The sequence below is a fragment of the Bos taurus genome, chromosome 11 (assembly GCF_002263795.3).
Source record: "Bos taurus isolate L1 Dominette 01449 registration number 42190680 breed Hereford chromosome 11, ARS-UCD2.0, whole genome shotgun sequence".
Taxonomy (NCBI): domain Eukaryota; kingdom Metazoa; phylum Chordata; class Mammalia; order Artiodactyla; family Bovidae; genus Bos; species Bos taurus.
In genome coordinates, this window is record NC_037338.1 from 81,786,134 (window position 1) to 81,801,073 (window position 14,940).

A 14,940-nucleotide genomic window follows, 5' to 3' on the forward strand; every position below is an offset into this window, starting at 1 on the left:
ACAGCGGCGGCGGCTGGGGCAGAGGCGGACGGGCGGCGGAGCAGGGCGGCGGCGACTCGGGGTGAGCGCGGTGCGGGCGCGGCGGGGTTCGCGGCCGGGGGCCTGCAGGGACGCGGACTCCGGAGGCGCCCGGAGAACCCTGCCATCCTTCCCCAGCTCCCGACGCAGCCTTCGGGGAAGGGCGGGCGGGAGGGCGAGCCGAGGACCCAGTTCTTTTACCACGTCTCCGGCGATCGCCGTCCAGATGTCCGGTTGGAGCCCTTTTGCCCTTCTGCGGAGCACAGCCTCGTGATTGTGCCCCGGATCATCTCTCTCGTCGCTCAACCGCTCAACATCTTTCCCCTTCAACCCCAGCGCCAGGTAGCTTGGGCTCCAAAGCCAATTCTTCCAGAAGACCCCCAACTCTGCTTCCCCGTTCCCACCACCAGAGACCCGGCTCCCCACCACTCCCTACCGCCCCCAGAGGCAGGGACGACCCCCGCTCCCTGGGGCCTGCACACCTGGACGTTTGTGCTGCCACCTGCCAGGGAGATTATTTGCCAGCCAGACGGCCCGCAGCTGTGCGGGGACCCAGACCGCCTTGCCATCACCCTCCCCCTCCCCCGCTTAGAATCCCAGTCTGAAGAAAGGGACTTCACCGGATCCTTAGCTTTGGGAACAATTTGACCCACTTCCCAAAAGACTGGTCCCAAGCCAGCCAGGCTGTTTGGTGGCAACACCTGTCGTGCCTGCCAGCCGAAGGACTGAAGAGCCTCTGTTATACCGGGCCAGAGGGTCCCTGCGTCCTTCTCCAGGCTCCCCTGATTTTGTGACCAGCGTTCCCAGAGACTGGGGCCACGAGCTTTTGTCATTTGCCGACCCCACCCCGCGTTCTCCAGAATTCCCCTCCCCTGTAGGGTCCAGGACTGATGGGCAACAGTACTGGCCCTGGCCTCTCCTCCCTTGCCCCTGTTTCCCCCTCCGCTCCCCCCAGGGAACCCAGGGCAGAGTCCTGGAGCCTGTATGCAGGGCCTTGATCTCCCTACCAGCCCTTTGGCCCTCCTTCCCTTCCCTGTTAGAAACTTTCCCCTTCTCTCCAGTCACCATCACTCTGGTCGGGCCCGGGGCCATCTGCACAGCGCCGTGTCCCCAGGGCACTGAAAGCTGGGCTGGGACCGTGGGCTGGGACGTGTGCTGGGCCAGTGTAAGGAGGGTGGCTGACAGCCAGGTCAGGCTGGGCATCTGGGCCCGAGTGTTGGTGCGGGGGGTGGGGACGGGCAAGGTTTAGGGTGGGCCATTGGCTTTCCCTGAGCACTGAAGGAGGTCCAAGAGCTTGCTTTGCTGTAGAGAGAGAAGGCAGAACAGGGGCTGTTTTTCCTGCGTGCTTCTGACTGTCTTGTGTTGCTATGGTGACAGTTTTGCCTCTCTTCCTTCTTCTGACTCTTCTGGGAGCTGGTTTTTATTGGTCTGTTGTCCTGTCTTTTATGGCTCTAATTTCTCCTTTCTATTTGCTCTGAAATAAACAGTCGTAAACCTGGGCCCCAGGCCGGGGGACTGGCAAAATCTCACCTCCTCCTGGCCCCCAGGCTCCAGTGAGGGGAGGGTAGAGGAGAGAGGTAGAGACAGACCTGGCCACACCATCTCCTGCCCCCAGCTCTGGGATGGGGGCTGTGGCATCACAGCCTGGGGCTCACAGTGGATAGCACCAGGGCCCCAGTGCTAATAATAGACCCAGGTGTGATGCAGAAGCCCGGGATATTATTTCCTTTCATCTTCAAGGCAGTTCTGTGGTGTAGGGTCCGTCTCCACCTTGCAGATGCCAAGACTAAGCTCAGAGTGAGCTATTTCCCTCAGGTCACTCTGCTTTCAGCACATAGTGGGCACTGAGCTTTTGTTGAATGGATGGAAAAGTGATGGAGCTGGTGGGCAAACACCCAGCTCACTCCCTGGCCTCCCCACAGGCTTCCAGGTACTGGTCCCAGGAGAGGGAAAACAGAGTTCCCTAAACCTTCGTGCTGGGAGACTCCAGTGGGAAGGGTGTTCCCTAGTTTCTCTGGTAGACCCCTCCAGAGGCCCCTGCCAGAGAGCTACCTGTAAGGTCCTTTGTGTACCCTTGACTCTTCAGGTTGGGGGAGCTGAAGTTGGGAGGAGAGTCAAGCCACTTGGGACTTCCTGTTTTTACTTAGCACCCAGAAGCATTCGGTTTGCTTTTACTCTCAGAGCCGGGTGAGTCGGGGACACGGAGAGCTCAGGAGATCTTCCCAAGCCAACCCTGGGCGAGGAGTTCAGAGCTGTCCAGGCCATGGGTCACCAACTGTCAGCTGTCAGTGACACACTCCCAGAGAAGCTGTTCCCCCCTTTTATTTTTCCCTTCACCACACACTCTTTTCTTCCCCACCCTGCCCCCCCACCCTTTACTTTGCGGGTGTTCTTGGCCTGTTAGTAATGAGCTGGAAAAGCGTCATGGTGGCAGGAAAAAAACAGGGAGTCAGCAGCCCATTGTCAAATTCCAGCCCTGGGGCAGTCACTCATGTGGACCTCAGTTTTAACCTTTAAAATGGGGTTGATAGCATCTCTCCTCCTGGCCACAGTTGGCTTGTTTTTGTAGCTGGAATGCAGTAGCTTACAGGGAGTACATTTTTTTGCAAAATTGAAAGCCTGGGGAGCCCATCATGTCCTCTTCCTGTTGGGAGGTCTCCATGTTAAAGACACCCCCAAACCACTGCTCAGAGATGAAGAATTGATTTAAGAATAATTAATCTGTGAAAGCTTAGGATCAGAGGCATTCTCCAGTCTGCAGGTCCAGACTTGATGCTGGATCAGTCTGTTTCTTTAGTTATGCACCTTCTGTTAACTGAGCATATACTCTGTACCAAATATAGTTTGGGGAACTGGGGATTTTAAAAAGTGAACACTATTTCTGTTTTCAAAGAATGTAGTCTGAGGGTAAAGACAGACGTGAAAGGAGAGCCTTGCAATCCGTAGGAGAGGTGGGTGATCAAGGAAAAGGTAGGGTGATGGGGACCCAGAAGTGGTGACTTGACTCGGCCCCCATGTTAGGGTGAATCATTCATCCTGTGCTTTGTGACTGAAACACAATTCTCTTGCCTCTGCCCACGTGGCAAGCCCTCGGTCCAGCCCTCCCAGCCAGAGGGGATGGTTGCTGAGCCCCTCATTCAGCTCTGTGAGCAGTGTCAGGTTTGTGGCAGGGGCCAGTCCTGCCTTCCTTCCTGGCTTTTGACTCATCCACTCACCGTAGCCTCTGGCTCCGAGTTCATCTTGGTCAAATCCTTTCTCCAAGGCTGCAGGAATTACCTGCCAAGGCAGCATGGTGACTGGAAAGAAAGTGGACTTTTGGAGTCACTCATAAATTCAAACTCTCCTACTGCTGTGTCCTAGGGGTGGGCTCCTGGAAGAGCATCTGACCTCCCTGAGCCTTGGCTGTTGCACCTGTAAAATGGTAATAATGAGACTTGCCTTCTAGGAAGTGAATGATCTTATGCATTTATAGGGTCTGGCCTGGTGCCCACCTCACACTTGCTGTTATTTAGTTATATTGATTAGAAAGGAGTTCTCAGTTACTGGCCCTCTGGGTCCTTTTAGAGCCACGGTGGGGAGCTTTTTGATCTAATTCTGGCCTTCAGAGATTCATTATTGGGGAAAGTTAAAAATCACCCACACTCCTGTTCTAAGCACTGCTGGTTAATCTTTGAGTTCTCTCTCACCAGATAAACTATGCTGAGCAACGTGGTGTTTGATGTCCTCAAAAGGGAACAAATTTGAAACGGCAACAAACACCCTGGGTTTAAGAAACGTGTCACTATGAGAATACTTTGATGTAGTTCCACTGTTTCTTTTTGGTGTCAAGTTCCAAAAAAAAAAAAAAAAAAATCATTGCCATTGAGGAGATTACTGCATATGTTTTCTTCTACAAGTTTTATGATTTTAGGTCTTACATTCAGTCTATTTTTTGAGTTACTTTTTGTGTGCAGTGTAAGATAGTGGTCCAGTTTGGTTCTTTTACACGTGGCTGTCGTTTTCCCAACACGATTTATTGAAGAGACTGTCCTCTCTCCATTGTATACCCTGGCTCTTCTGTCAGACAACACTTTGAAATGAGTGCTTCACATTTTTATTCTGGGCCTGTTTAGTTTCCTTTTATTTTCTTAAGTTACACTACCTATGGAAATACATTTTCTCAAATCATCACTGCAACTCTGTGATATTAGTGTTTTTTGTGCCCTTTGGACAGTGAAGGAAATTGGCAAAGGTCTCTGGTGCAGAGTCCAGCAACTAGTAAGTGGCAGGGCCAGAATTTAAAACTGGGTCCTACTTGCTCTTCGTGCCAAAGTACACAGCACTGTCATCTCCTTGGCTGGTGTGTCAGTGACCTAAAATAATTGTGTTTGGAGCATGGGAGCAGATTTTAACAGGGGTGGGACCGGTCAGGACTGTAACTCAGACCCAGGCTCATAGTAAGTATTTAGAGACTTTATTGGGGTTTTGCTGTCATCACAGCATTATCAAGGTTTTTGGCAGTTGGCTGAGGTGTCATTCCTAGAAGTGGTGAAGAGGAGAGGAGTTTGGCATGTGCAAGTTCAGAGAAAATTTTGATGATGCTTGAAATAGCTTTCTTTGCCTAAGAGTGGGTTACCGGTTTGTCATTGACATAAATTGAACTGATTTTCGGACTGAACGTATGAATGGAAAGTATGACAGGCGCATCCCAGGGATAGGGGGACAGAAGCAAGAAGGTCAGAAAACCTGGTCAGCGGCCCAACAAATACAGGGGTGGTTGGGATTCAGTCTATTGGTATAACTCATGGCTGGGAGATGGAGGTAGGAAAGTGATTACAGAATGGCCCCCTCCTGGCATTTCTTTCCTGGGTGATTTAGAAATTGAATTTCTTTGGCCCAAGGACCCCATTGTTCTGAAAACGGTGCCATGTTTGCCGGCAACATGCTTCCTGGTCCAGCTTAACTCTGCTGACAGATCCGTTTCTATTTGCAATTATCTCAAGGCCTGAGTCTGGTGTCTGCTTGTTTAATGACTTCACTTTCTAATAAAAATTCTATGTGGCATAGATAATTAGATCTTTAAAATGAAACTGGGGAAATGGGATGCCCCCGAAGAGTTGAATTGCAGTTTTATGATGGATCAAGCGTAAAAAATGGGATCATTCACTCATTCACTTAGCAAATGTGTATGAGACTGGTTCTTGCCCGGTGCTCTGCTAGACAGAACACAAGGATCAGGATGGTTTTGCCGCTGCCCGCAGGTAGTGCTCACTCCAGGACAGGCAGGGGAGGAAACACACACCTGAGATGGAGCTTGGAGAATGTCATAAAGAAAAGCAGTGCAAGGGGGTGGGGAGTGGGGAGGTGTCATTGTTTCAACTCTTATTGCAAAACAGTCCATTTTGCTCCCCATGGGTGTTGTCTGCAGTACACCTCTATCACACCTGACACTGCAGGGAGAAGAAGCCTGGAAGAGAAAAGTTAAAGCCTGGATGGTGAACGACTCAGCTCTATTCCTAGCTTCCTGCATTGGGGAGGAGGAGCGGTTCTCTGTAGGAGACCGCCCTCCGCCCCCGGCCCATAGCTACAGTTTCCGGCTTCCCAGGTGGCTCAGTGGTAAAGAACCCGCCTGCCAATGCAGAAGCCACAGGAGATGTGGGTTCGATCCCTGGGTCAGGAAGATCCCCTGGAGAAGGAAATGGCAAACCACTCCAGTATTCTTGCCTGGAGAATCCCATGGTCGGAGGAGCCTGGCAGACTCAGGCTGCAGTCCTTGGGGTCTCAGAGAGTCAGACACGACAGAGTGATTGTGCAGGTGGGCACACAGCCATAGTTTCAGTTACCCATTCTCAACCTCAGTCTGAAAATAGTAAATGGAAAATTCCAAAACTAAGCAATTCATAAATTTTATGTTGGGCACCATTCTGAGGAGTGTGATGAAATCTAGCACTTTCCAGCTCAGTCCTACCTGCAATGTGAATCATCCCTTTGTCCACCATATTCCTCCTATTAATCACTTAGTACCCATCTCAGTTATCGGATAGACTCTGGTGGTATCGCATTACTGTTGTTCAAGAAAGTCTTATTTTACTTAATAATGGAACTAATGTGCAAGAGTAGCGATGCTGGCAATTTGGATGGGCCAAAAAAGGAAATTGTAAAGTGTTTCCTTTCAGTGAAAAGGTGAAAATTCTCAACTTAATAAAGAAAGAAAAAAAAAAAATCTTTGCTGAGGTTGATAAGATCTAGAGTAAGAAATTCATGCTAGTTTTGCTGTCACACCTCAAACTGCAAAAGTCACAGCTACATGAAGAGTGTTTAGTTAAGATGGAAAAGGCATTGAATCTGTACAATAAGGTACTTTCATCAGAGAGAGGCCACATTTCCATAACTTTTATTACATCAGATTGTTATAATGGATCTGCTTTTTTATTAGTCATTGGTGTTCATCCCTGACTGTGACCAATTTATAAACTTTATCATTGGCACATGTGTATCGGAAAAATCATGGTATATATAGAGTTCAGTACTGTTTGTGGTTTCCACTGGCAGGCTTGGAACAGATGGATCCCCTGAGGATAAAGGAGACTCTCCACTGTACTTTCTGTTGGTAAAACAAGAAGGCTTATTTGGTGACTTAGAAGGGAGCTTCCACATCTAGCCGATGATTTGAGCTTCTGTCCCAAAGTGATAGGTGAAAAAGCAAAGCCTGGCAGCCTTAGTCAGCAAGGTTTCAAAAACAGAGCTGGAGTGAAAAGAACCCTGGGTGTTTTCAAAGAACACAGAAATCTTGCTCTCCTTCATAGAAAGGGGGCCAAGTCTGATTGAACATCCTGATACATAGTTGAAGGTCAAGGCTGATGACAAAAGGGAGACACAGAAGGGCCCCAGGAGGTCAGTAGAGGTGGGAAGGACCCTTACCAGCTCACTCCCACGTTCCAGAGTGTCCACCAACTGGAACGTGGAGGGTTGACCTCCACATTGTGACCACATTGAATGTGGTCTGTCCTCCATATTCCAGTCAGTAGAGGATGCTTTGGTTCCTGCAGAATGCTCTCTGTTTTAAGTTAATAACCATTTTAAAATCATTTAGTCTGATGATTTCTGGATTTTGGAATGCATTAAAATGCATAATCGCTGTGGGACCTCAGAAACAGTGACAAGCACACAACTGCCTCAACACACCATCAAACTCTCTCAACCCCAGTGTCATCCAAACTCAGGATCTTCCAGTTGCAGTGATGAGGCCAAATCCCCTGCTTCTGGAGTAAAGAAGCAGAGAAGACCCACTCAGAGCTGCCTGGGCTTTGGCAAGTTATTCCATCTTTCTTGAGTCTCGTGTTTCCCCAGTAAAACACAGGCAGCAGCAGTACCTTCTGAATAATGAGCATTTAATATCCATTTTTTTAGAGGACTTCCCTGGTGGCTCAAATGGTAAGAATCTGCCTGCAATGCAGGAGACCTGAGTTCAATCTCTGAATTGGGAAGATCTCCTGGAGAAGGGAATGGCAACCCACTCCAGTATTCTTGCCTGGAGAAGCCCATGGACAGAAGATCCTGGTGGGCTGTGGTCCATGGGATCACAAAGAGCGACGGTCCATGGGGTCGCATGACTGAATGACTGACACTTCCACAAAGAGCTTTAGAAGCAGATATACCCATTCTATGGATGGGAAAACTGAGGTCCACAGGTGTTAGGAAACTTGCATAATGTCACATCATTCATTAGAAAGATTGCATAGCTGGTACCTGAAACCGTGTCTGTGTGCTTTCAAAGTGTGGTCTGTCTTTACCTTCCACCCTAGAAATGAGATGATGCCAACACTTTGAGGTCCAGAGAGGTGAGATGGGCACGTGGACATTACCTGGGAGCATCCCAGGGCTGCAGCATGAGTGCGTCTGAAGTCCACAGACCTGGGTGGAATCCTCCTTTTCCCTTGGGCTGATCCCTTAAGCTTATTGAGTTTTCCAAGTTTTGAACTGAAGTTAATAATATTTGTGGCCCAGAAATATTGCAAAGAATACAGGCATACCTTGTTTTACTACACTTTCCAGATATTGCTTTTTTTTTTTGACAGATTGAAAGTTTGTGGCAACTCTCAGTTAATCAAGTCTGTGCTGTTTTTCCAGCAGCATTTGCTCACTTCCTGTGTCCCTGTTACATCTTGGCAATTATGGCAATATTTCAAGCTTTTTCATTATTATTGAATTTGTTCTGGTCCCCTGTAATCAGTGATCTTTGATGTGACTGCTTCGACTGGCTGAAAGCTCAGATGATGGTTAGCGTTTTTTAGCAATAAAATTTAAATTTTGTCAACTAAGATATGTATATTTTTTAGATATAGTACTTTTGCACACTTAATAGTCTACAGTTTAGTGTAAACATAACATTTATATGCACTGGGAACTCAGAAATTTCAGGTGACTCACTTTCTGAGGTGGTCTGAAACCAAACCCACAGTATCTCTGAAGTGTGCCAGAAATAAACATGTCAGTCTTCATTTTGCCTGATCTTTTGAGAAAAGTGTGTTTGAAAAGTTCATCTGCCTCCTTGGCTCCTCTTGTTGTTTTTGGTTGGAAACAGGAGGGAACTTCTTTCTCTAAAAGATGCGTTCCTGAATTGCCTTGGCAAAGCCACCCAAGTCCACTCTCCTGGACCTATGTTTCTAGCTCCTAAGCCTTTGTTTTATACTTTAAATGAACCTGACCGTGTTCCTTACTGGAGTGTGACAAGGATAAGACTTCCAGTTGACATCCAGCATTACGCCCACTGTATGATCAGGCTTGCATCCTGTCCTTCCTTGATTTTGTAAATGCATATGTATTTTTTCCTTAAAGTGTTGAGGCTTCAAATCTATGCCCTAGAGCACCTTCAGAAGTAATCAATGGAGCTGTAAGCTGTTTTCTTACATTCCCTTATTTGCAAGTCGAAAATCCAAAATGCTCTGAAAATGCAAAGTTTTTATTTTTTTTTCATAACTCATGTGGGTGCAAAAGCTGGCTTGATGGTACATGAGACTATTTTTAGTTTGCATTTATCCCACTTGGGATGAATACGTTTTTCATCAGAAGAATGAATGCTCCAGACCCTGCTGGGGGTTCGTGTAACATGGTATCTGTACTCTATTACCTTTCTAAAATATGAAAAATTCTGAATTTGGCAGCACATCTGAGCAAAGGGTTTCAAAGAAGCGTTTATGAATCTCTCTTTCTGAAAGCCCGGAGGAACTCACAGGGCCCTTGGTGTTGGGGAGACACCAGAGGGGTCCTCCAACGTCTGCCTGATTCCAGATGCTGTGGTGACATGGTTTGTCGTGTGCTCATCAAAAGCCTTTGTGGCCAGTTTTCTATTTCCTCAATTTAAATAAGAGGATATAAATTAAATGACCAGGCCTGGCACAAAAACAAAACAAAATAAAAAAACAATAACAAAACCTTTTAAAGCACGGGTTCCAAAGTTTCATGGGGACCAAGTATTTTTTTTTTAATTCCACAGAACTAAAATTAAGCTGGGAATTTTTGGTCTAGAGTGGCTTATAATTATTTCATCATCGGCCTTGGGGGGAAGGTACGAGGGAATTTTTCAATCCTACTCATCCTTTTAGCCTTGTGAGGAGGAAGCAGGCCTTGGAGAGTGAGCAGGAGGAAGTCAAAAGGCCTGAGTAGGCGTGAGAAGGTCTCCATTCTTATCTTGGTTTCGCTCTTGATTTGTTGAGGGATTTGGGCTCCTTGCCTCCCTTCTCTGGGCCCTCGGAACTCCATTTCAAAGTCAACTAATTCTTTCTTTCTAAGAGTCTAGGAGTTGAAGCTGGGGCCCTCAAAGAGAGTAAAAAGCGTTGATCTGCCTCCTTGACTTCATCCTCCCAGCTTCCATCTGGCTCAAGGTGGACTGGAGGAGGCGAAAGGCTCTGCTTTGGTTTCCTCTGGGCCCGTCCTCTCCGCTTCTCTCACAACACGATCCTTTGATACTGTGGCCTGGCTTGTGTGGGACTCACCTTGACCCCTGCACCTCCCTTGCTGCCTAGGGAGGGCTCGCAGGATGTTTAACCCAGCCGTGCAGGTGACACTGCCCTGCTGGTGATGGTCAGCACCAGGGCTTGCTCTGCATCACTGGGCTACGGTCAAGGCCATGCGGGGCACGAGTGAGGGGGTGTAAGAAAGGAGGGAGGGAGTGCCCTGTTGCAGAGCACAGGACCAGTGCAAGATCTGCCCAGGGAGACGGAGATGGAGTAGGTCCCTGCCATGGCCTGTGTGGGCAAGGGGTTGAAATGTAAAGCATTTAGGTAAAGGATGCTGGGGACCCATCTAATTCCTGTCCTTCTCTCCTTTCTCCCTTTGTTTCCTCCTTCCTACCTTCTCTTCCTTCTTTCTCACTTTCTTTCTCTTTGGAGTTTACACTTAAAGTACCATCATTCTGACTTTTGCCAGGTTGAAAGTTTCCTCCAGAGTCTGACATGGTTTAAAAACTTGGTGTTTCTGTCTCTCAGAGGCCCCACCCTGTTCAGCCAGGAGATACTCACTTGGAAGTAACTCATATTAGGAACTGGGGCCTTGACCTTGCACAGGGGGCTTTCCCCAATGGAGAAGTGATCTTGACTTTGGGGATCCTGAAGTCCTTCAGTTCACACGGACTGTGGGAGCCACTGGGCAGTTGTAAACATCATTGACACCAGGGCATACTGAGAGGAGGGCAGCCCTGGAGTGGCTGATCTTCATAAATTAACAAGGCCTGGGCTCCGGTGGGTGAGCGTGTATGAGTGTGAGTGTATGCCTGGTATGTGGGTGTGTGAGGGTGCATGGTGTGTCATTGTGTGCATGGTATGTGCTATGTATGTGAGTGTGTGTAGATGTGTGTGTGTCAGTGTGAACACGTGTGAGTGCATGGATTTGGAGGTCCTTTCAGATCCCGGGAGATGCTGCCAAGACTTGGGTCTAGCTCCTTTGGACAAGGCTCCCCCTCAGTCTGACTCCTGGCCTTTGTGTAGCTCACGAATGGAACTGACCTCCCAGAGGGTCCCTGGGGCTGAGGGACCCCTGATATTTCAGGGACTAATGACCACTGACAAAAGCAATGCAGAGCTTAACTGGCAGGAAGCAACTAAATTATGTTTTCTTAGGGAGAAATATCTAATCTTTCAGCTTTGGAAACCCAGACCGCTGTCAAAGCTGATTTTATACATGTTTGGAAAGATGCACATTATTTGAGGATGCGACTTTAAAAATAAGAGAAAGGCCTAATACAGGTTTTGAAAATGAAGGACTAGAGAAAATAGAAAGCAATACATCCAGTGTTATTTAGCAATCGGTTGGGGGAAGGTAGGAAAAGATTGTGAAAGCAAAAAGCAAGAGAAGCAGAAAGAGAAACGGAAGAGAAACTGAGCTGCCTTTGCCCTGTGATAGGTGGTGGGCCCGTCTCCTGGTCCAGATTCTTCTGGGCCAAACCCAGGCAGAGCTGAGAGAGTCAGGAGGCTAGAGGCGAAGGTGGGGGAGGAACACGGGGAGAAGTGGGTAGAGAATCCTTGCAGAGTTTGCTTCTACACTTCCGAGGATCAGGAAGACATCTGGGGTGATGGAGAGTGCCCTGTCCAGGGAGTCCCCTAGGGGCCAAGGTCTCCCACTGACCCAGCTGCTGCTGCTGCTGCTAAGTCGCTTCAGTAGTGTCCGACTCTGTGCGACCCCATAGACGGCAGCCCAACAGGCTCCCCCATCCCTGGGATTCTCCAGGCAAGAACACTGGAGTGGGTGGCCATTTCCTTCTCCAATGCGTGAAAGTGAAAAGTGAAAGTGAAGTCGCTCAGCCGTGTCCAACTCTTCGTGACCCCATGGACTGCAGCCTACCAGGCTCCTCTGCCCATGGAATTTTCCAGGCAAGAGTACTGGAGTGGGGTGCCATTGCCTTCTCCGACTGACCCAGCTAACCTTCTGTAACCATCTGTCTCTCTCTGTCCCTCGGTTCCTCAGCCTGCAGCTGCTGAGAACGTTCTTCTCCATGGGTGCAAATTGCAGACTTGCTCCCATGGGACTGGGGGCGAGAGTGTCAGCATCTGTGGGTGGGAATGAGATGCTCTATGCATCTCCTCCATCTTCCCTCCCTTTGAACCACCTGTCTGAAGGCACTTTTCCCCCTGTCCACTCTGTAACCCGCTAGTAAGGCTGTGGGCTGTGCGAATATATCTGTTCCACCTCAAATTCAGGAAATGATTTGAATACCTCATATCAGCTAAAATAGCAGCAGTGAGCTTGCTATTTCATCGTATATATGCATGAGTTATTTTTTCTACATAGTTATTTACAGGTTACCCTATACCGACATGGCCCTAATGTTTCAAAGTCTACCACATTTTAAATTATATTTGTAACAGTGAGTTGTGATCTTTAGCATGCTTTTAATACCCATCAGTTCTATTTTGCTAGACTATCTGTATACATTCCTCACCCTACAGACAACCTTGCAAGGTAGATATATTTCTGTCTCTTTTACAGATAAAGACTGAAACTAAGACAGTTTTATAAACTTGCTTTAAGACATAGGATTGAAAGTGGGGCACCAGGATTTGGATTCAAGACTGTCTGGCTCTCAGAGTCCTACTCTTTCCCACACCACATACTTCATACTGCTTCCAGGCCACAATTTTATTTTTTTCTTAGGAAAATCAAATCTTTTTTTTTTTCCTGACATGGTTCTACTTAAGCCTCAGAAAATGCAATCATAGCTGGAGTTCTTCGTCTCTTTCCAGTGGAGTCCCATGGTGCCCTCTACCTTAATGTAAACTTCGCAAATAATATATTTCCATATAACAAACTTTTGCCATGCATGTGTCAAGTTCTAGAAACTTGCCTGTGTCATTTATTGGGAGAAGATGTTGTGACTTTATTTTACAGAGGTCAAAACTAAGTCTCAGAGAGATGCAGTTATTTATTTTATTATTTATTTTGTGGCTTGCTTTGTGAGTTAACATTTTGGAGTATGGCTTTGTAGGGGGCTTGGGATTTTTCCTTTGGCTGAGGACCGAAGTACCCCATGTTGAATCATGAAATGGAGCCCCAACTGACCCACCCATCTCTCAGCCTTGTTGTCTCTGTCTGCTGCGGTCAGAACCCAGTCTGGTGGTTGTGAAGAAAGACCTGGTTCCTCTTGTCTTTCCCCATCTTGCATCAGCCTGCACCATCCTTGCCCATTTGAGCTGGCCCCAACTCCTGTTCTAGTTTCATGGCTCATCACTGACTTGCCAATATTATGCATTAGCTTCATATTATGGAAGGGATCATGGTGATGTGTTTATCCAAGATTGCACATGAGTTACATATGCTCTTTCCTTTCCTGAACAGATCCTCAAAGATTCACTTCCGGTTTTACATTTACCTAAAATTCGTCCACCCATCCATCATCCATCCACTTATTCAACAAAAACTTATTGAGTACCCACAGTGAGTCAGGTACTTCTTTAGGTCAGTACCTGGAGAGTCAACAGTGAACCAAACAGCCAAACCCCCTGCTTCATGGAGTTTACAATCAATCGGGGGAAAATGGACCATAAATAATACAACCAAGTAAAACAGAGGATGATGTTAGATGGTTGCAAGTTGATGAAGGAACATGAAGCAGAGAGAGGTGTACACAGTGAGGGGTCAGTGGGGAGAGTTTGAGGGAGAAGAGTTGCTATTTTAAGTTGGATGATCAAGGAACATCTCAGAGAGGGTGATGCTTCAGGGAAGACCTGCAGAGAATGAGAGGGTGAACCACACAGCTCACTTAGAGAAACATGTTCCAGGCAGAGAGTCAAAACCTCAGAACACGGGGCAAGTGCAGGACTTTAAAACCTGGAGTGGGTGATGCCGGCTTGGCGATGGAACAGCACAGAGGCCAGGGCTGTGGTTGAGTGGACAAGAGGCAAGTGGGCAGGTTGGGAGGTTGGGGAGACAGCCAAGGGCTGGCCAGCAACTTCAGAGCTTCTCCTTCCAACTGAGAACCTTTGCTGTCTTTTTACAGCCTGCTTTCCCCACCCAGCCTGTGCACCCTGGAGGGAAGTCACCTAGCCCCAGGCCTGGGCTGGAAGGAGAGTGCAGCATTAATGATAACTGTGCGCATTTTTTTCTCTTTGTCTTTTTTTTTTTTTCAGTTTTGATTTTTTTATTGGCATATAGTTGACATACAACGTTGTATTACTTCTGCTGTACAGCAAAGTGATTCAACCATACATATATATGCATTCTTTTTTATATATTCCTTTCCTTTTTCTAAAAGCCAAGAATGCTAATGAAAAGTTTATTTGCGATTCTCTGGATAACATGGGAATTTTGAATGCATGCCGCTTCTGAACTCCCAATTAGTGAGTTCCTTTTTGGACAACCATCAAAGAGTTGCCAGGGAAAGAAAGAAGGGGCAGGAAAAAGCTGGAAGTGGAAACTGTGGTGAGGAGAGTGTTAACTGGAGTCGAGAGGAAGAGCACTTCACCAGAAAGTCCCGGGATTAGTGGGGCTGCCCAGATCTCTGCTGGGGACCAGTGTTTACAGAGAGTGACCGCAGGCTGAGCAAGGAGCTCTTGAGAAAGCCTCAGAGTGAAACCCTCAGAGCGTGTCGGGAGTCCAGCCAGGACTTTCCACTCATCACTTCGCTGACTCAGAGGGACCTGGAAGGCCTTGTCTCTGGAGACCTTTCAGGAAAGAAAAGAGCATTCTCCCTGGTAGGGAGTTTCCCTTGCAGAGCTCCACGCTGGTCTCCGAGGGGCCTGGGCTGCTTCTGAGGCAGAGAAAGAACACCTAGGAAATCAGCTAAAACAGGGGTGAGAAGAGGGCTGAGCAGAAGCCTTGGGTCTCCCATGGCATGTCAAGGTCAGGGACCTCCCCTCCACTGGCAGCTCCTTCATGAGTGTGTGCGTGCTAAGTCACTTCAGTTGTGTCCAACTCTCAGCGACCCTATGGACTGTAGCCCACCAGGCTCCT

General features: G+C 47.8%; 1 protein-coding gene across 4 annotated transcripts in view; it reads left to right on the top strand.

The window, feature by feature from the left end:
* The window catches only part of CYRIA (CYFIP related Rac1 interactor A), a 99,565-nt gene continuing 84,625 nt past the window's right edge, over positions 1-14,940 (top strand). The window contains exon 1 of one of the 4 annotated variants that reach the window (XM_005212933.5): positions 1-14,940. This exon is cut by the window's right edge and continues 25,418 nt beyond it. The gene's annotated coding sequence lies outside the window, so the exon portion shown is untranslated. The other 3 variants (XM_059891067.1, XM_005212932.5, NM_001075172.1) reach the window with 3 other exon arrangements.